Source organism: Pinus tabuliformis, chromosome 2_2 (genome assembly GCF_031772625.1).
Source record: "Pinus tabuliformis cultivar Carrire ecotype Pingquan chromosome 2_2, CPIR1, whole genome shotgun sequence".
Classification (NCBI taxonomy): Eukaryota; Viridiplantae; Streptophyta; class Pinopsida; order Pinales; family Pinaceae; genus Pinus; species Pinus tabuliformis.
Genome location: NC_142300.1, coordinates 739,042,886 through 739,065,810, shown reverse-complemented (window position 1 = coordinate 739,065,810; position 22,925 = coordinate 739,042,886). Strand labels below are relative to the sequence as shown.

General features: G+C 40.0%; 1 pseudogene across 2 annotated transcripts in view; it reads left to right on the top strand.

Annotated features, from left to right (window-relative positions):
• The first annotated feature begins 351 nt into the window (after positions 1–351).
• Positions 352–22,925, top strand: part of LOC149194770 (octanoyltransferase LIP2, mitochondrial pseudogene) — a 107,911-nt pseudogene continuing 85,337 nt past the window's right edge. The window contains exon 1 of one of the 2 annotated variants that reach the window (XR_016254566.1): positions 352–993. The product of XR_016254566.1 is annotated as an octanoyltransferase LIP2, mitochondrial pseudogene, transcript variant X2 (transcript). Of the gene's footprint in view, positions 1,083–22,925 lie in introns of both variants that reach the window. The other variant, XR_016254565.1, reaches the window with a different exon arrangement.

Here is a 22,925-nt window from a genome sequence, read left to right as displayed (position 1 = left end):
AATTATTTTGGAGGCTATCACCTCAGCGATTGTCAGCCATTCAAATATCTTGCTGGTGTTTTTAATAGGATTTTGATATCTTGCTGGTGTTTTTAATAGGATTTTGATTCAGATTTGGCATGTAAATATCATATTCCAATTATTATAGTAAGGATGAATTTCGCTACATGTCTTGTGTGTAATTTTGAGCTGTAACATTTGTGGGTTTATATCTGCAAATTCATTTGTGGTGGTATTTTTTTTTTATGAAATTGTGTGATTTTTTTTTAAGAAATTTTGCTAAAAAAATTCCTGAAAATTTTAATTAAATAATATAAAAGAATAATACAGTAATATCAGAGTTAGTTTTCCTAGAAATTTTACAATGGTACGAGAGTTGGTTTTCTCGCCAGAGACAAATTTATCAATTGCGGAGAGGTCGAACCTGTGACAAACAGTGATATAACCGAGTTATTACAGTAGAAGATCAATCGAGTTATTGCATCCGCAGGGGCCAATGTCGTGGGTTTCAAAGGTCGGGTTCGTGGCTCAATCTGGGGGCCAAATTAATAATTTCTAGGCTGCACTTGCACCGCACAGAGCCACGAGACAAAAATGGCCTGAACATGATCAAAGTGCGTAGAGAAGAAACACGCCAAAGAATTTGATATTCAGGGCTTATCCCCTGACTTCGAGGGATCTTAATGTACTTTTTTTTTATTAATTTCGGGTTATGCAGTCAAAGCCAGGGTTTGACTAGTCCGCATAATTTTCATTGCGGGGCAGAATCATAGTAGCTGGGATACCCCCTCAAAGTTTCTGGAGACCAAGTTGTCCGTGGGCCGAGCTAGACATTATTGTGGTCGCAGACTGAGAAGTTTCATGAAATCGGGTCGAAGGGTCAGATTCTGTGTCCACTTGCGTAATGAAAGGACTGTGATTCATGGTGTAGGGGTCGCAGTGGAATAACTGGATCGGTGGCTTGGTCACAGGAGATACGACAAAAATCTGCAGGTGCCATGCTAAACCCATGAAAGATATGAATTGCTCTGCGTTTGGGATCACAAATGCTAAGCCTGCGCTTGAGTTTGCACGTAAATCGGGTAATTCAGCAGTAGTGTTTTGTTGATGGAAAGAAGGTTGGAGCATCACAGGTTTTAAATCGTCTAAAGGAATTAAGGTTACAGTCAATGCAGTAGACAATATTTGTTGTGGACAGTCAGTGCTAGAACATACATCGTATCTCTGTGCTGATTTTGTTTTTCATCACAAGAATATTTAAAAAAATTAGTTTTAACAATCTAAATTTTTGTAGATAAATGTCTTTCGGATTAATCACATTATTAAGATTTGGTCGAGGTTTCGAACCAATTAATGTGGTTTGTCTCGAGTATGAACCATATTAGTTGGTTTGAAACTCAACCAAATATGACTAATCCGAAAGACATTTATCTACAATATGAATCACAAAAATCTCAAAACTAACGATCTAAATCCTTAACTAATCGAAAAAAAACCAATTGTTATGGAAGAGAACCAACAAGTGCAGGAAAGAAATTCACATCTATATGATCCAGTTTTCTTCCATCTCTTGGGAATATGCTCTCACTATCTTTCCAACTCATTGGCAAAGGACACAGTAAATTCATAGCAAGTTGTCAAATTGATGTAGCAAAGTGTGATTTGCTATCTGGAATTCTGCGGTAAAATTATGAGGTTCCCACAATTAATTATATAAATAGAAAATTCTGTGAAATTCCTGCGAAGTTGCATCATTTTTGTAATGCTTGGAAGATTGTCCTTGTTACATAAGTATATGACGAAGTTTTCCTGATCGTTGTAAATTAAATTTGTGTGATAGTACTCCTTGTTTAATATCCAACTGTCCCCATGGTAATTGATTGCATACACCTTATGGGCCGGAACGTCTTCATGTAATGTGTTCGACAAAATACTTCCCTGCAAATTATTTGTTAAAACACCTTAAGGAGGAGTTTAAAAATCTGTAAATGGACGACAAAAGTCTTAGAAGGCCTCACAAGCACTATAAATAATTTAGAGAGAAGGAAGCAACAATCCAGTACATCAATTGGTTCTTTGGGCAGTAATGTTCTTATGGAGCAAAGACCAAAACAAATCTGCAGAACCTCTCGAGAGGAGTCCACGCTATTCTACAGCTAGAGCACCCAGGGATATGAAGAAAGAACAAGAAATAGGAATTGGCTCTTTGCACTTGTGTCACAAACTTGAAGATCATGAGGGCATCATTAAATGTAATTTTTAAATTGGAGGAATTAGACTCACTTCTCTCTGAGGTGAACCAATCGATTGGAGGAGTTTAAATTGGGCCTTAAAATCATCAATGTTTTCCTTGATACAACACAAGTTCTTAGAGCACACTTGTGGAGGGGTAAGACTTATAGTTGCCTCTTGTATTAGTGAGATCATAATGTTAATTTCACCTATACCTTCTTATAATGATGACATTATGAGGAAAGTTTTCCTGCTTATAAGCACAAAGCTTCCAAGGGTTGTATAACACTGAGGGTCCTATCTATTCAGAAACCAAGCGCTGGATAGATTAGGGCTTGATTCGTCTTACTTGATAATTACTTGTGAATACTAGCTATCTTTTTTTAGTTTATGTTCTTCTTCATCAAGCAATTATACAAAACTTCAAAGCATAAAGATCACAAAGAAACAAAGAACACTAGAAATTATGCTCCAAGCCAAGGCAAGACCCTGCAAGGGAGAAAACCCAAAAATTCATTTTCTTATAGAATCAAATCAAAATGCGATATCCAAGACCACGACTGCCCCAAAGAACCAAGTCAACCCTCCTCCAAGTCACATCCAACCAATTCAAAAGTCAACAAAAGTCAACACTAGTCAAACCTTTGAACTTTTGGTCAAATCACAGAAATTTTCGGCCCTGAAGTATTAATTTCGGCCCTATAGTACCTCTGAAATTCCACAAAAATCTTGCACGTGTGAGTAGAAACTAGGCAAAAAATGTGATTTATCTCTCCTTTGACTTCGATTGATTTTTTTTTCTATCTTCTGCGCAAAAATTGATGTGATGATGATGAGTGATGAATAGCTCTCCACTTGGTCAAACTTACTTGTATTTATAGCTGTCTAGGAGTTTCGAATGACCCCACTTAAGGCGGACTTGTCCAAGGAGGGTGGGCTTGGTCCTTGGGTTGACATATTGAGCTTTTGACTCAACTAAAAATCTTTTTCTTTTCTTTTACAAAATTCCAAATGGGACTTGACTCAAATTACATTTCTTTTGACTCATCAAAATTCTTTTTGACTCAAGTGACCCTATAAGTGTTGGGTGTGGAGCATGATTATCATCCTAATTTAGAGGTCTTTGTTTCAGCCGGATGTATACCCCAGGAAGATTGTACCAGTGTTGCACACATCGCGATCGGGATTTAATCGGCGCCGGGAAAAAAGTGGAAAAAATCGTTAAAATCGGGAAAAAATCGGAAAAAAGCGGGAAAAAATCGTTTGGCACAAATTGAAAAAAAATGAATATTTTTGTGCCAAACGATTTTTTCCCGCTTTTTTCCGATTTTTTCCCGATTTTTCCGATTTTTTCCCGATTTTTCCGATTTTTTCCCGCTTTTTTCCGATTTTTTTAAAAAATCGCGATTTTTTCGATAAAAATCGCTATAAAAAAAGGGGCGATTTTTTCGATAAAAATCGCGCTTTGAATCGGCAAAATTAAAAAATCGCGATTTTACGATTTTATCGCGATTTTATCGCGATGTGTGCAACACTGGATTGTACATCCCTCCATGCGGGGGGGTGTGGGGGTACTTGTCCCCTCCACGGGGGTTCGGGGAGGCCCATCCCCACCGGCTGGGGGTCTGGGGGCCAGCGGTCCCCCAGCGGGGGTTTTGGGGGCAGTGCCCCTGAAACTAAAAACAGATGTAAAATTGCCTTGTAAAAGTATAGTAATTTCTAGTCAGTCTGAGCCGTTCATTAGGCGGATGATCTGATGGTAGAACTTATGTTTAGTTTACGGTTTTTTGCCCTAGAAGGCAACCCCTCTCTTTGCATGAGGGTATTGTATTGAGGCTATGTAATTGAAGTGTATTCTCAGAGTGAGAAACAGATAGGTGAGACTGTGAGAGAAAACAGAGGATATTACAGTGGATCTGTTGTAGGTTGTGTCTCTTCATTTTGCTGGATAATAGAAAGGATGGAGTCGTTGTTCGAGGTGGACGTAGCCCAAACTGGGTGAACCACGTATATCTGTGTCTCTCTAGTTTTATGTGTGTGTTTTTCCACATATTATATTTCTTGCATTTCCCTGTCATATATAATATTTTTCTAACAATAAGCATGAAGAACATGCTTTGACTAAAATAAAAATAATAATGATGAATGTAATCAATAATAAAAATTGTATTTTATTACATTATGAAGGCTGACATTAGTTACATTTTTCAACACTCCCTCTTAACTAGAGGGGTATTCATAATGACTCAATGGGACAATTGTTGATTTGGGGTAGCATCGGATATGCTCTAGCCATGAAATTTGGTGGAGAGTGTTGAGGCACATGAGATTTCCAATACCCAAAAAGAGTTTGGGCAGATTCTAAATAGATTAGGAGATATTAAAATAATTAATATTTTTAATGGAGTCCCTAAATCTAAACTTAGGGAAAATAAAATATTAATGTGTATAATCTGTGTTAGAATGGTCCAAAAAAAATGGATCAAGCCAGATCTAATCTTAGTCGTTGATTAGGGAGTTAATCTCGGTCGTTGAGATGTCAACAGAAAAAGTATAAGAGGATGCTTGAGGGGCACTTGGAGAACACACTAAGGGAGACCAGTTAGTTCAATTTCTGGAGTGGGGTTTGCTGAGAAATTGAACTAGTGGTCTGGAGAGCAATTAGGAGGCAGCAAGTACGGAACAGAGAAACGGGAGATCAACGCAGAAGAGGTAGACGCAGAGCCAGAGGAAGCCACGCAGAGGCAACAAAGACTGCGCAGAGCCAGAAGGGCCTGCGTCATCCACGTAGAGGCTGCAGGAGTGACGCAAAAGCCTAGAGAGGCTGTACAGAGCCTTAGTAGGTTGACGCAGAGGGTTTCAGGCTGTAGCAGAGGTTAGTAGGGCCTATGCTGGGTTTAGGAAAGTGCTGGAAGTTTGCCTATCTATGGGTAAGTTAGTTTGGCACCCTGTTGTACAAGAAATTTGCTGAATAATAAAATCCTCCCTTGCTGCACCGGTTTTCCCACATTGGGTTTTTTCGGGGACATTAGTCCAAAATAACTGTGTCAATGTGTGCATATTTTTGTTTCTGTATTACGATGTGATATTTGCAGCAATATTTATTTTAATGTTTGTTGAAGTAATTTCATGAATAACTTATGATGAAATAAGTAGGAAAAGTAAATCAGTCGTTGCAGTGATAGAATTTTCATAAACTCAAGTTGAAAGCATCAATGATGATTTTTCATCATCATAACCAACATTGTAAAAATAGAAAGGCCTTGACTTTCAAGCTCTAAATCTCCATTAGATCATAGCACAATGCTAGGAGGCATAAATTTGGACACCACCACCTCTCAGTCACATACCCCATCCAGATGCTCACCAGGGATGTCCTGACAAGATTGTTTCCTAATCCACTAGAAAATATTGGTCCCCAGAACTATTCTTATCTTGGATTAAATCCTCAAAGAATATTGGTCCCAGATGCTTATCCAATCCACCATTCTCCTTACCAGTGCCCTCACTAGGCTTATGGTTGTTAGTACTAGCCATAGTGCATGACACATGGAGAATATAGTGTCCATCATCACTCCCTCTCAACCACGGAGGAGATATCTACAAGCCCAATCTTGTCTCTCAAATACTCAAGTTTCCTATTAGGAAGAAGCTTCGTCAATATATCTGATATTTGTTCATCAATGGAGATGTATTGTAGCTTCACAACCCCATCCTGCACCAAGCTTTGAATGTAGTGATATTTGATGTTGATGTGTTTCATCCTTGCATGGAAATTTGGGTCCTCTATTAGCTTTATGCAACTCTAGTTGTCACAACATATGGTAGTAGAGTCCAAAGGTCCTTCAAATAGATCTGTAAGCAACTTCTAGAGCCAAATTGCTCCTTGACCAACTTCACTGATTGATATATATTATGTTTTAGCAGTGCTTTAATGCAACTGAGTCCTGTCTCCTGCTCATCCATGAAATCACAGCAAATCCCAAACAAAAGTAACCATCTATAATACTTTTTCCATTTTCATCATTGCCTGCCCAATCTGAATCTAAGTAGCCTAATAACTAAATCTCATCACCTGCAACACATTTTAAGCAATGATGTATGGTCCCATGGAGATATCTTAAGATGTGTTTAGTTGTTATCAAATGATCATGACTTGGCTCCATCTGATACTAGTTAAGGGTGTTCACTGCAAAACATATATTTGGCTAGGTGTTCACAAGTACATTAAAGAACCAATCAATTGTTTGTAGGATGTTGGATCAACAAAACTTGAGTCTAAAGTTCTTAACTTCTTCAAATGGGTGATCATAGCCTGGGTTTTCATAGGTTTACTATCTATCATTCCAAATTTCTACAAGAGCTTGATCACATATTTTCTGTGAAAATTCTATCACTACAACAACTGATTTACTTTTCCTACTTATTTCATCATAAGTTATTAATGAAATTACTTCAACAAACATTAAAATAAATACTGCTGTAGATATCACACCATAATATAGAAACAAACATATGCACACATTGACATAGTTATTTTGGACTAATGTCCCCAAAAAAACCTAATGTGGGAAAATCGGTGCAGCAAGGGAGGATTTTATTATTCAGCAATTTTCTAGTACAACAGGGTGTCAAACTGGATTACTCACAGATAGACAAATTTTCCAGCACTTCTTCTGAACCTAGCGTAGGCCCTACTAACCTTTGCGTCAGCCTGAAACCCTCTGCATCAACCTACTGAGGCTTTGTGCAACCTCTCTGGCCTTCTGCGTCCCTCCTGCAGCCTCTGCGTGGATGACGCAGTCCTTGCTGGCTCTGCGCTGTCTCTGCTGCCTCTACGTGGCTTCCTCTGGCCCTACACCTGCCTCTGCACTGATCTCCCATCTCTCTGTTCCATACTTGTTGTCTCCTGACTGCTTTCCAAACCACTGGTTCAATTTCTCAGCAAACCCTGCTCCAAAAATTGAACTGACTGGTCTCCCTCAGTGTATTCTCCAAGTGACCCTCAAGCCTCCTCTTATAATTTTCGCGTTGACAAATCAACGACCGAGATTAAGTCCCTAATCAATGGCTAATATTAGATCTGGCTTGATCCATGTCTTTTGGACCATTCTAACACAGTTTCATATTAATACACATTAATATTTTATTTTCCCTAAGTTTAGACTTAGGGACTCCATTGAAAATATTAATTATTTTAATATCTCTTGAACTGTTTAGAATCTGCCCAAACTCTTCTGGGTATTGGAGATCTTATGTGCCCCAACCTCTCCACCAAATTTCGTAGCTAGAGCACATTCAATGCTACCCCAAATCAACACTCCCTTTTAGCGAGGACTATGCTCTAGTAATACTCCTCACTGAGTATCACTCTAATCACCTGGCATCGATCCCTGTGCTGATGTTAAGCCTCCTTACCCAACATCCTCTACATTGTTGCATTCTATACTGCTGCCCATGACTCTGCTACTGCCACTGTTGCATTTGTACGATAGCTCCCTCTGCATTTGTGTTGCTGTTGGTCCTTTCTCCCAACACTTCATCCGCACTGCAGCTCCCTCTGCATCTGTGCTATTGCTGGTCCTTTCTCCCAACACTACATCTGCACTGCAACTCCTTCTTCATTCATGCTGCTAACACACTACTTCTGAAAGGGGTTCTTTACCATCCCCATCTTTTCCCTGAAGTAGTCAAATTTTGACTTTCTAAGGGCCTTGGTGAGGATATCTGCCACTTGTTCTCCTGTAGGAGTGTAGCTCAACTGTACAACTCCTCGTTAGACATAATCTCTGACAAAGTGACACTGGATATCAATATGCTTCAACCTATCATGGAATACTGGATTCTCAGAGTTTGATGCAACTCTGATTATCACACATGATCTTGGTCACCTCCATATTTCTGCTGCCCAGTGTCCCCTCTTTGGTTCCACCATGAACTAACTGAGCGTGTTGACAACGTAGCAAATGTCTGGCCTGGTATTGACTAGATACATCAGGGACTCTATGAGCTGTCGGTATAGGGTGGAATCAACATCCTTGTCTTCTGATGCATCAATCTTCTTCCAGTTGGTGATCATTGGTGTAGCCATAGGTCTACAGTCTCCCATCTCAAACCTTTTCATGATTTCTGTAGCATACCTCCTTTGCCCAAGGAAGATTTCTCCTTTCTGCTGCCAAACTTCCCACCTTAGGAAGTAGTCTTTTCATCCCAGATCCTTCATATCGAACTTTGTGGCTAGATTCTTCTTGCAGTCCTCAATGAGTCTGGATGATCCTGTCAGTAAGAGATCATCCACATATAATACTAAGATACGTGGCTTTTTCTCTACGATAAGATAGTAGAGATTCGGATCCGCATCACTCTTGGCAAACCCTATCTTCTGCAAGTAGCCATCTATTCGACCATACCACGCTCTCAGTTCCTGCTTTAGCCCATATAAGGCTTTCTTCAGTCTGCATACATTAGACTTCTTCTCATGAGTTTCAAAGCCCTCTGGTTGTTCAATGTATACCTCTTCTTCTATTACCCCGTTCAAAAATTTCGCCTTGACATCCATCTGATGGATTTCCCATCCCATCTAGGCTGCAAGAGATATCATGGTCCTAATAGATGTATACTTGGCTACTGGGGTGAAGGTTTTCTCCTAGTCAATCCCTTCCTTTTGAGCATACCCCTTAGCCACAAACCTGGCCTTGTATTTTTCAACACTGCCGTTCGCAACATATTTGATCTTGTAGATCCATCTTGAACCTACCACAGATCTGTCTTGAGGCACTGACACCACCTCCCAGACATCGTTTACCATTATGGAGTTATACTCCTCCACCATCGCATCTAGCTAGACTTGATGCTGAGCTACCTCCTTGAAACTGGCAAGCTCCCCATCCTGAGCTACTAACGCCTGATACATGTCTTGTTGTTTTCGCTCCCTCTTACTGTTCCTTGGCTCTCCGATGAAGTTCTCTGCATCACGTAGAATTTGACGAAGTTCCCTGCTGGTTCTTCCTCTGCCAACAGGTGCTTCTATTCGCTCCTTCTCCTCATCCTGAGAATCTTCCTGACCTAAGGAAGAATTCTTCACTTTCGTTGGTGGAAGAGGCATGACCAATGGATCCTCTTTCGACTGCTCCTCGAAAGGCATTTCGCGAGATCTTCTAAAAGCTCTGTCCTCCATGAACTTTACATATCATCATACTACTACCTTCCTGCTCCGTGGAAGATAGATTCTATATGCCTTAGCGTTCTCGCTATATCCCACCAGATACCCTTTTTCTGCAGTTTGATCCAGCTTCTTCCTCTTTTCTTTGGGTATGCGGCAATATGCTAAACTCTCAAATATCTTGAAATTCCTAGTGAAGACTTTCTTTGGAGTAATCTTTCCCAATGCTCGATGAGAGTCTTGTTCTGAACGTAGACAGTTGTGTTGCATGCTTCTGCCCATAGGAATTTTGGCATATCCTGATCATACAGCATGGCCCTAGCTGCTTCTACAATAGCCCTGTTTTTCCTTTCTACCACCCCATCCTACTCTAGATTGTAGGGAGTTGTCCACTCTCTTCTAATGCCCTCCTTAGCGCAATAATTAGTGAAGTCCTTATCGACATACTCTCCACCATTATCTAAGCGCAAGACTTTTATTTTCTTACTATTCAGATTCTCCACTAGAACCTTGAACTGCTTGAATCGACAGAAAACCTCATCCTTGGTTTTCAGAAAATAAATCCAAGTTTTCCTCGAGTGGTCATCAATGAAGATAAGGAAATACTCGGCACCGCTAAGAGTTTCGATGGACATAGGTCCGCAGATATCTGAGTGTATCAATCCTAGTACACTTTTGGCCCTGTGTTTGCTCCTAGGAAATGCCGCCTTGGCATACTTTCCTAGAGCGCATCCCCTGCATACATCATCTCATTCCGTACTTAGGTCCGAAACTCTTGTTACAGTGCTCCTGAGAATTCTCAGAGCTCCATGGTGCAAGTGACCCATCTTTCTGTGCCATAGTTCATTCAAGTCCTTGTCCCCATGACTGCCTATTAGTGCCATTGGAGATTCTAGTTGTAATCTATACAACCGATTACTTTTGATCCCGATTTGCACTTTCTTCTTCCAGCTTGGGTGTTTGACATATACCTTTTCCTTGATGAAGTAGACGTCATAGCCCTTGCCTTGTAGTTGTGATATGGAAAGTAAGTCCATCCCCAATCCTGGTACATGCAACACATTTGTGGCACGGAACCGCTCTCCCAATTCTGTCTAAAAAACTATGGTACCCTTTCCTACTGTAGTACACTTTGCCTTGTTCCCCATGGTGATCTGAAAGTTCATCTTCTCTTCTCGATATTCTGAGAAACACTCCTTGATTCCCGTCATATGCCACGAGGCTCCACTGTTTATATAACATACTTCTGATGATGTAACACTAGTCATGCATGCCACTTCTTCTTCCAACCTGGAAGCCAACATAGAGAAATCGAAATATCTCTCCTGTGCAATCTTTTGAAAATCTGTGTGAGTCCCTTGAGGTGGATGCCTCTGCATCGTGGTCTCGACCCATAACTGACTTTCCCTTTTTGTCTCTGATTACTTGCTCTGATACCATGTGAAAATTCTATTACTGCAACAACTGATTTACTTTTCCTACTTATTTCATCATAAGTTATTCATGAAATTGCTTCAACAAACATTAAAATAAATACTGCTGCAGATATCACACCGTAATACAGAAACAACATACGCACACAAAGGGAGGATTTTATTATTTAGCAATTTTCTAGTGCAACAGGGTGTCAAACTGGCTTACTCACGAGTCACAGATAGACAAACTTTCCAGCACTTCTTCTGAACCCAGCGTAGGCCCTACTAAACTCTGCATCAGCCTGAAACCCTTTGCGTCAGCCCACTGAGGCTTTCGCAGCCTCTCTGGCCTTCTGTGTCCCTCCTGCAGCCTCTGCGTGGATGACGCAGGCCTTGCTGGCTCTACGCAGTCTTTGCTGCCTCTACGTGGCTTCCTCTGGCCCTGCGTCTGCCTCTTCTTCCTCTGCATTGATCTCCCGTCTCTCTGTTCCGTACTTGTTGCCTCCTGGCTGCTCTTCAGACCACTGGTTCAATTTCTCAGCAAACCCTGCTCCAGAAATTGAACTGACTTGTCTCCCTCAGTGTATTCTCCAAGTGAACCTCAAGCCTCCTCTTATAATTTTCTTGTTGACAAATCAACGGGCGAGATTAAGTCCCTAATCAACGGCTAAGATTATATCTGGCTTGATCCATGTCTTTTGGACCATTCTAACACAGTTTCATATTTTTTTTAATTTTTTTCCGAGAGTGGTTCATGGACACCCTGGTCAATGGGTGGCGCTACATCCACAGAAAAATCTGGGTTGATGCCCCTCAGCCTACTGCAAGACCTGACCCCAAAGGCTTCGGGGAGAATGGACCCTGTGACCTCCTGATGGCGAGGCACTGATTTTGACCAACTGAGCCAACCCTTGGGGCTTCACACAGTTTCATATTAATACACATTAATATTTTATTTTCCCTAAGTTTAGACTTAGGGACTCCATTAAAAATATTAATTATTTTAATATCTCCTGAACTGTTTAGAATCTGCCCAAATCTTTTCTGGGTATTGAAGATCTTATGTGCCCCAACCTCTCCACCAAATTTCGTGGCTAGAGCACATCCGATGCTACCCAAAATCAATATTTTCCTTGACCAAGATAGATCTCACTAGATTTTTGCCAAACTTAGAGTCCCAGATAATAATGCATTAGTCCAATGTCTTTCATATCAAATTCAGCTGCTAGTTCCTTCCTGTATTGACGAATTCATTGCTTCACGGATTATCTATAATTCATCCACATAAAGTAATATGATAATGGGCTCATTTTTCACCACCTTGATGTAGAGAATTGGATCTGTAGTACTTTTGATGAAACCAGGTCTTTATAATTAAGCATCCATTCTAGTGTACCATGCTATATAGGCTTGTTTTTAAGCCATATAGAGCCTTCTTTAACCTACAAACATGAGTTTTTTTCCATGTATTTCAAATCCTTGAGGTTGCTCAATGTAGACTTCTTCATCAATTGTGCCATTCAAAAAAGTTGTCTTTACGCCCATTTGATGTATGTTCCAACTCATAATAGATGCAATAGACATTAGAGATTTAATTGTAGTGTACCTTGATGTGGGGGAAAAAGTTTCTTCAGAGTCAATTCCTTCTTGTTGAGAGAGTCCTCTTGCCACAAATCTCACCTTGTTTTTATCAACACTCCTGCTAGTTGCATGCTTGAGTTTGTACACCCATTTGGATGTCACAATTGATTTGTCCTTAGGTCTAGGAACAATTTCCCAAACAACATTCTTCATTATTGATAGATATTCTTCTAACATTGCATTCTTCCATACTTTATGTTCAAATGCCTTTTCGTAGGATGTAGGTTTTGCTTCAACGAGTTTTGTGATGTATGTTGGATATCCTGAATATCTCTTCGATTTCTTGCTTTCTCTGAATGTTTCTTTTGTTGTGACATGTCCTTTGGCTTCCTATAGAGTTGATCTTAGCTAAGCTAGTATTTTTTGAGTTTCTTGAATGATGACATGTTGTATAGGCTCACTTGGTCCTTCTGGGTCATCATGATGCTTGGTTGTAGGTTCTTGAGGATTGTCTTGCTCTAGATTCCCTTCATTGGAAAAGATAAGCCCTTATTCTTCTTTAGAATCAATAGGGATGTCTTTGGACTTCTTGTATGCAACATTTTCATCAAAAGTAACATCTTTGCTTACTTCAGCGTGACGATCTTCCTTGATGTAGATTCTATATGATTTGGATGAAGTACTATAACCAACGAAGATTCCTTTCAAACTTGCAAGGCCCAATTTCTTCCTCTTTTCCTTGGGAATATGAATGTATACATGACATTTTAAAACTTTGAGGTGATAAACACTCAACTTCTTTCTAGTAAATGCTTCTTTCGCGATCATGTTATCAAGAATTAAGTGAGGACTTCTATTTTGAATGTAAACTGTTGTAATGGAGGATTCTCCCCATAATAATTTGGGAAGGTCTTGGTCATGTATCATGGATCTTATACATTCTTCAATAGACGGGTTTTTACTTTTAGCTACACCATTATGTTGAGGATTGTAGGGAACTATTAGCTCCTTCTTAATTCCAACTTCTTTACAAAAGGCCACTAGTTATTTGGATGTATATTCCCCTCCATTATCTGATATCAGAGTCTTGATCTTCTTTTCTATTGTATTCTCCACTTTTGCCTTGAATTCTTGAAATTTTTCGAATACTTCATCTTTGAACTTAAAGAAATATATCCAAGTCTTATTGGAGTGATGATCAATAAATGTTATAGTATTCATGACCACCAAGTGATTTTCCTGCCATGGGCCCATAAACAACAAAGTGGATTAGGTCCAAGATTTCCTTGGATCTTGTGTCACTATTAGGGAATGATTTCTTCACATTTTTATCGAGGGCACATCCTTTACAAACTCGTTCATGCTCTTCCTTTAATTGGGGTATTACTAATAACCATTTTATTGCGGGATGCAAAATATTCTATAATGAAGATGACCATACCTTCTATACCACAATTCACAAGGATTGATGTCCAAATGTACTAAAGCTTGAGGAGGAGGAGTTAGAAGCCTATACAACCTCCCCTCATGAATCCCAATTGTCCTTGCATTTTCTATACTAGATCCCTTTGCCCATACAATTACTTTGTCATCAACAAAAGCTACCATGTCTCCTTTATCTTCTAAACAAGAAATAGAAAGAAATTTCTTTTTCAAACCTAGAACATAAAGGATGTTGTTGAGATGAATCTTCCCTCCAAACTCCAACTCTATGGAAGTAGAACCAATCCCCTTGACCGAGTAGCTATTTTTGTCTCCAAGTTCAACCTTGTGAGAACAACTTCCTTTAGATAGGGTATCAAAATGTTTGTTCACCTGTCATGTCTTGAAGCTCCACTATAAATTATCCACATGCTTTCATCTTAAAATGAACCTATAAGTGTTGAATATAGACTTCCATCCTTGAATTCCTTAGATAGACTAGAGATGAATCTGGTGATGTATCCTTTGATGGATTCAAAGAGACTCCTAAGAGCCTTGAGACCTTCCTTCATGTACCTTTCCATTGAAAAGAGAGAGAGATGATAGCTGCTACAAAGATGTCTTCAAATAAGAGTGCTAATGAACTATGATCTTCAAGCTTCCTTCATCTTATCTATGATACCATGTTGAGAAACCAAGTGCTGGATAGATTAGGGCTTGATTCCTCTTACTTGATAATTACTTTTGAATATTATTCATATTCTTTTAATTTATGTTCTTCTGCATCAAGCAATTATACAAAACTTCAAAGCATAAAGATCACAAAGAGACAAAGAACACCAAAAATTAAGCTCCAAGCCACGACAAAACCCCACAAGGGGGAAAGCCCCAAAATTCGTTCTCTTATTGAATCAGATCAAAATGAGATTTCCAAGATCCAAGACCAAGACCAAGACTGCCCGAAAGAACCAAGTCAACCCTCCTCCAAGTCTCCTCCAACCGATTAAAAAGTCAACAAAATCAACACTAGTCAAACCTCTGAAATTTTGGTCAAATCACATAAATTTTCGGCCCTATAGTAGAGGTCGAATTTTGGCCTTGCAGTAACTCTGAAATTCCACAGAAATCTCTCACATGCGAGCAAAAAATACACAGAAAATGTGAATTATCTCTCTCCTTTGACTTTTCCCTTTCTCCTTTGACTTCAACTTATTTTTCTTTTACCTTTTGCACAGAAATCGATATCATGATGATGAGTGATGAATGGCTCTCCAAGTGGTCAAATTGACTTGTATTTATAGCTACCCAGGAGGTTCGAATGGATTCTCATAAGGCTGACTTGTCCAACGAGGGTCGACTTGGTCTTTGGGTTGATATTTTGACTTTTTGACTCAAAAATAAAAATCTTTTCGTTTTCTTTTACAGAAGTCCAAATGGGAATTTACTCAAATTACATTTCTTTTGACTCATAAAAATTATTTTTGACTCAATTGACCCTATAAGCATGAAGAACCTGATTTGAATAAAAATAAAATAATAATGATGAATATAATCAATGATAAAAATTACATTTTATTACATTATAATGACCGACCCTAGTTACATTTTTCAACATTACCTTGGGAAAGAGGCTCAAGATTTTAAAAATCATGGCTAGAGTTATGGGTAACCATGATGCCATTTGCGAGTCGTTGCAATCCAAGTTGTAGGCCATTTGCAGGGGGGAACAGATTGTCTCACCCGTTGTTGATGAACTAGCAAAAAGGTTGGTTGAGCATAACATGAGACTATTCAAAAGGCGGTTGGCCAAGGAAGAACTTATGAGGATGCAAATTACAAAGTACCATGGGAGGAAGGGTAAAATTTGTTCATCTTATCACTTGAATAGTGAAGACAAGGATGCTTCTTGTACAAAGGTTTAAACATGCAATGAGAATGAAATAAGGGGACATTTTTTTTTCTTCAGTTGTAAGGGTTCTTGGGAGCCTAATCACTCATGCTCGTGTAAAATGGTACATATGATAGGGGTAGAACTAGAAGTGATTCCTTTTGATAATTTCGATGAGAATGAGATGGATTCTTCTACTATAGTTGAGTCCATTAATTTTCATGAGAACACCCTTGAAGGGTATGAGCAATCATGTGAAGATGTTAACAACATTTCACCTCTACATCCATGTTAGATGGCTGAAAATGGTCAGCATAAGGAGGAGATAAATGAAACTCCTAATTGTTAATTTTTATTAGGGATTTATTGTTATTTGCTTTAGATGATTGCATTTCACCATTTACATATTGAATTCACCCCACAACATCATAACATTATTCAGTTTTAGAACATTGTTCAACAACATATGCAATTATATAGAAAGAACAATATCATCATCAATGCAGTGAAACATAAAGGAACAATAGAATAAAACATTCACACATAGAGACACCAGGATTGGTCGGATACCAAAGCAAAACCCCACAAAGGGGAAAACCCTTTAAAATTCTTCTTCTTATTAGATTGTCATAAAATGTTTAGCAAAGAGAGTACAATGATCCATATATTCAACCACAAAACTATCCAACAAAATCAACTAAACAACATCTACGAGATGAACCCAACAATGCTAATAATCAAAACCCTGATTCAGAAGCTTGCGATCAACTATCAAACTTTGTGTTCAACTGTCTAACTTTATTGTCAACTGTAAAAATAAAACCCTAGTTTCCAACCGCACGGAGAGTGTATGAGTGTGCAGCTAAAACCCTCCAAACACACTCATGAGCTTGTGTGCTTGCGGTTGTGACCGAAGATACCCTGTAGCATGCCTGTGGTTGGGAACCAAAAACCCTAATCACACATGCGAGTTTCATACCCTACAATTTCGGACCTGTACGAATCAACTTATGCGAACTACCTCAGATCTTTGCGAGCCAAACCAAAGAAAGAAGAATGAATGTTGATCTCCAAATGAGGTTCACTTAAATTGTGTTTATAGCCATCCAAGGGTGTCCAATTCCTTTTTGGACCGACTTGTCCTTTTGCACACATGAGGGCTTCACTTCAAAAAAACATTTTCCCTTGTCCAAATCCAGTGCTTCAAAGATCAAAACTGGTCCTCTCGAAAAGATGAATCTAGTCTCATGATTGGAATTTGTCACTGAGCTTCCATATTAACACTTCCTCTCAGCTAGGGAGAAATTCCAACTGCATCATAAAATCATCGCAAGTATCCTATCATCAAATCATGTCCTATCTCAAGTATCTTGTCATCAAATGTTGTCATTACACATCTTAGCTCATCTCGTCTCATCTCTGTTGATGTGCTCATATGTGATCATATATTCTCATTTTCCCATCTCTTCTTATGTTACTATGCTCATATGTTGAACACTCTTGAATTTAAAAGAAGAAGAACTTGATATCAGAGAGGATTCCAAGCTACAACCCTCTATCCATCGGGGAGCACATCTCAACCTGAGATCCAATGACAATGAGGAAGGTCCTATGGGACACTCTCACTTCAAGTCATCTCATAGGGGAGCAAACATATTCCACCCTATGTCGAGCAATAGGAGCCATCACATAGGGGAGAAAACATCTTTCACCCTATGTTGATCAATATCTCATCCATCTTATTGCCCATTGATCTTCCCAACAATGACCCTCAAGATTCATGTGGTATAACACATGCATCATAATCATCTTGGGTGAGATACCTGACTTACCAAACCCCCAAGCTCTCTCAACTCGTTGGCCAGATGGGGAGTGATAATCCCAACAAGTCTGGCTTGTGGGTATTATACCAACTGGGGTATACTTTGCTAGACCAAGATAGGGGAGCTACACCTTCCACCCTATGGGTGAGAGATAGGGATGATACACTATTGTCCATACATCCCTCAACCCCAAGAGCCCTACATCTCAATTCCTTACCCTGGGAGCTCAGACATGGGGGAAGAGTTGGCTCAATGTTCTTGATCATCCTGGACCCTTACTCAGGAGGGTCACATCCATCAATCCATGTTGCTCTCTGTAGATCAGAAATATATCAATGTGCTCATATCTGGTATTGACTCAAATAATTCACTGAAGAGTTCAATCATACTGCTTTACGCAATTATTTCGAGCAACAGTCCTTTGTTTTCCTATTCATACAAAACATCAAATGAAAGATCATGTTAGAACAAATACATATCATAAACAGGATACCTTATTCATCCTCCCACTTAGGAAGGAAACAACCACAAGCCTAAGCTTGTCTCATACAAAAAAATTGTCTCAACACATGAAGATATCTCAGTCTCATCAATATACAAGGTTTTCTACCAATCGGATCCCACACTTTTATTGTTGCGATGTATCATTGTCATATCCAAAACTTTCTCAAACAACTCTCTAAAGATCTTTGTCAACCAAAATAACCTACAACTAGTCATGCTAGCAACAATCTACTCAACCTCGGTCGTACTTAAAGCTACAGGCTTCTTTTTCCTGCTCATCAAAATGCCATGGTAGATCTCAAGCTAAAGTAGCACCTAGATGTGCTTTTTCTGCCAATGATGTATTCCAACCCAGTCAACATTAGTGTATCTATGTAGTCATACATCTTAGGAAGTATATCTCAGACCAATATTGATCATCCCATGTGAATATCTCAAAAATGTGCTTGTCAGCAACCCAATGTGCATGAAGCGGCTCAATCATGAATTAGCTCGGGTTGTTTTATGCAAAACATATATCTAGGTGGTCACATGGAACATCAATGCCTTAATCAATTGTTAGTTGCTAAGTTAGGTTCAATAATATCTCTGCATAACTTCTTGAAATTCAATTCCAACAGGGTGTCCAAGAATTTGCATTTCCACTTTCCAAAATCACTCCAATAGCTTCACGATATATTTTCATTTTCCAGACTTTAGAAAGTAATTCATCATGCCAAGATTCATCATCACAAACTTCATAGACCAACTCTCTCTTACTTTAATCATCAAAAACTTATTACCTATCAAGAATATATTGTCAGCATGTAAAACCAAAAATCAAAGGCATACCTTAGACCAGTTTTGAAGTAGAGGTTCATATCAGCACATCTTCCAAGCTTCGCCAAGTAACTATCAATGCAGACATACTAGGCTCGAGAAGTTTGCTTCAAACCACACAATGCTTCCTACAAACATAATACTGACCAAACCAATATACTTAGCCTAAAACAAATCAATACTATGCAATCAAATCAACCAAGTCTACTCATTAAGCCTTAAATGTGAAACCAAAACAAATATCAAAGCCATGAAAATTTTTGTCAATATCATTCTTAAACTTTTCAATTTAAGTCCCCAAGTAGAGCTCACATCCAAGTACCAGGTTACAACCTTATATATTTGACCTGTCATTTATAATATCAGGCCAAACTGTTAAATTTGGAAACTAGGGCCAAACTCCACCTTGGACAGCTCATATAATGCAACTGATATTTTTATTGGATTCCTCTTTCTGAGAGGTGTAGGATTGATCTAAAGATCATCTCATTCTGACATGTACAAATGAAATTATGAATTTATTTTGTTTATGGACAAATTGTCAAGGCCAGCCAACAATCTAATGTAGGCTCAGAAGCCCAACAATCACGTCTATTCATCCTCAACGTTTGCATATAAATAGAAGGTGCCTTTGCCTCATTTGGACATCACTCATCTCGTATATCTCTCTTTCCTCATCTGATTGGGTACGGATTTCTAGTCTCCTCTCACTGCACATGTGTGAAGAAGAAGATAGATTTTATGTTTCAGCGTTGACCGAATTTCAGGGAGTTTGACTAGAGTTTGACCAGCAGTGTTGACCTTGTTTGACTGAGATTTTGGTGGGATAATTTCTGTTTGGGCAGGCCGCATTTTTGGGCATAGAAATCGAGGCAATTCATATTGTTTGACCAGCATTGATTGCATAAGGATTTGTCTGCAAGGTTGACTTGCATTGACCAAGTTAGATTGATTTTTTTGGGACTGCTTTGGGCTGATTCGTATGACTATTGGAGGCTGAGTTGACTGTGATTACCGAGCTGTTTTGGAGGTCAAATTTTGTCCTGTTGACCAATGTTGATTTTCTAGTTAGGGCTTTCTGTGGCTGTTGTTTGCTTGGATAGATTTCACTTTGATTGGGCAAGTGAATATTGCATATTGTACCCTCCCTCTCTGATGAAATTTTGAAGAATAATAAGAATTGATCAAAGGGTTCCCCACATTGGGGTTTTTCCCTGGCTGGCGCCATATCTTGTGTCCTCTTGTCTTGGCTTGTCTTATACTAATTTATTTATGTTTTATCTGCATTTATTGTCATGTTAATGGGATTGCTAATCTAGAAATTGATATTGGGATAATAAGAAAATTGAAGCAAATTGATCTTAAGCATAGAACATACCATTGTTATCTAAAATTAACATGGTATTAGAGCTGAGGTGAAGACAAAGCCCAAGCAAGATTGAAAAGAGCAATCATTGAGATTTGTTGGACAAGGGAAACAGTTAATGGCCTCTGCATCTTACTTCAAGTCTGATGACAAGCTCAATGATAAGTCTGACTATCATGCATGGAAGATGTCTCTTGATTTGACTTTGGAAGAGCAGGATGTTATAGATTATGTGCAGGGAAATATTTTTGAGCCTCCTTCAAATGCACCAACTGTTAAAGTTTCTAAGTCTATCAGTTAGAAACCCTCCATGCACTTTACTGATTTATTCCTACCTACATGTTACGTTACTTAACAAGTTATTTACAATGTAAATACTGAAAATAAACACTAGTGCATGCTCAACATATTACAGATCATCAACTGAAGGAAACAGAAACAAGAACACAAAATGACACTGTTATTTTTGGATCAATGTCCTCGGAAAAACCCAATGCGGGAAAACCAGTGTAGCTATCTGAGGGTTTTGTTATTAAGCAATTTCAGAGTACAATCTGGGTGCCAAATCCGGCTTACCGAACAGAGAATTCCCTTGGCAGTAGTACCTCTCAGTCTGAGACAAATGTCTCCGCTGAAACCCTAGATAAACCCTCCGGTAGCTCCTCAGCTCCAATCTGCTCCAGAAACCCCAACGTTAGCCTCTCTCTAGGTTGTGTCAACCTCTCTCTACCCAGCGTTGGCCCTGTGTCACACTAAATGGGTCTGCGTTACCCATAGGAGGCCCTACGTCAACCTTCTATCCCTCTACGTCAGCCTTCTAGCCCTCTACGTCAGCAACGCTGGCCTCTCTGAAGCACTATGCAGCTCCTGGCTGCCTCTGCGTGGCCCTGCGTGAGCCTTGGCTGCTACTACGTCACTCTCTCTGGCTCTTGCACTGATCTCCCGGCACTATCTCTGCCTCTTTGTCTCTTTGTACTCACTGCCCCTCAGCTGCAACTCTGATCACTGATTCTATCTCTCTTAGCAAACCCCGCTCTAGAGAATAGAATGACTAATCATATGGTGTGTTCTCCAAGTGACCCTCAAACCTCCTCTTATACATTTCTCGTTGACATATCAACGGCCGAGATTAAGTCCCTAATCAACGGCTAAGATTAGATCTGGTTTGATCCATGTCTTTTGGACTATTCTACCACAGTTTTATATTAATCCACATTAATATTTTAATTTCCCTAAGTTTAGACTTAGGTACTCCATTAACATATTAACTATTTTAATATCTCCTAAACTGTTTAGAATCTGCCCAAACCCTTTCTGGGTATTGGAGATCTCATGTGCCCCAACCTGTCCACCAAATTTCGTGGCTAGAGCACATTTGATGCTACCACAAATCAACACTCCTTCTTAGTGAGGACTGTGCTCTAACAATACTCCTCACCGAGTATTACTCTGATCATCCGACATCGGTCCTTGTGCTGATGCTTAGGCCTACTGCCCACCATCCTCTGCATTGTTGTATCCTGTACTGCTGCCCATGGTTCTTCCACTGCCACTGCTTCATCTGTATGACGACTCCCTCTGCATCTGTGCTGCTGCTGGTCCTTTCTCCCAACACTACATCCGCACTGCAACTCCTCTCATCATGCTGCATCGTGCTGCCCACTGTTGCACTGCAACTCAGTTACTGAGAAGTAAGTAACTGATCTCCCAACTTTGACGTCTTTGTTGGGCTAGAGACCCTCCGAATGTTGAAGCTCCCTCTGCCGCTGACAAGTGCTCCCTCTCTGACCTCTGCACTATTGCTACACCTCCCTGCATCTCGCACTGTTGCACCCCTCTCTGTGCCATCCTGCACTGATGCAATACTCCCGTGCCTCTCGCACTACGACAGCCTGCTAGCCTCGCATTGTCTCGGGACTCCTGCACTGTAGCTCTCTCTGTTGCTCCATCCGCATCCATCTCTACCCACATCAGCCAGTCCTGCTACTCCTCTTCAGGGCTCCCGTAGCAAGGTCTAATCCAAGAGGCTGGGTACCTCGAGGATCCTGCCCCTCATCGTTTATAGTCCGCCTGACTACAACTCAATGTCTCCCCACTTCCACTCAAGTGGTGCGTGTGCACTCATGGCACAGTGATCGTTTGTCTTCACTTCCTTCTCTACCCTTGCTAGCATTGCCTTAGTCTCGGAAGACTCTCCCTTACTCTTCTTCCTTGGACACTGGGTCGCATAATGACCCAGCTCCCCACAGTGGAAGCACTTGATCTTGGAGAGATCCTTTTTCTTCTGCTTTTCTTGCTTTCCCTCAAATGCTAGGGCAACATCTTCCTCCTCTTCCTTTTTGATTCTGATCCCCTTACTTCTGCTTCCCACCTTTGTCTGTCGTCTGATCTCTTCTTAGTGAAGGGCCGACCACATCTCATCCCAAGGTGGAAGTGTCCCTTTGCCCAGTATACTCTGGACAAATACCTCCCAGTCTTCTGAGACTGCATTCAGGCTTGTCCTCACCATCAATTCCTGATCTGGCATCACTGCTATGGAAGTCAACTGATCTCGGATCTCATTCAGTGCTCCGAGGAAGATGTCAATCGTTTCTCCCTTCTTGATCTGATATGACCTCATCTGATTTTCTAGTAACATCCTTCTCTGCACAGAAGTATGCTGGTACAATTTCTTCAAGGCCTCCCACATCTCATTTGTCGTTTCCTTTTCAAC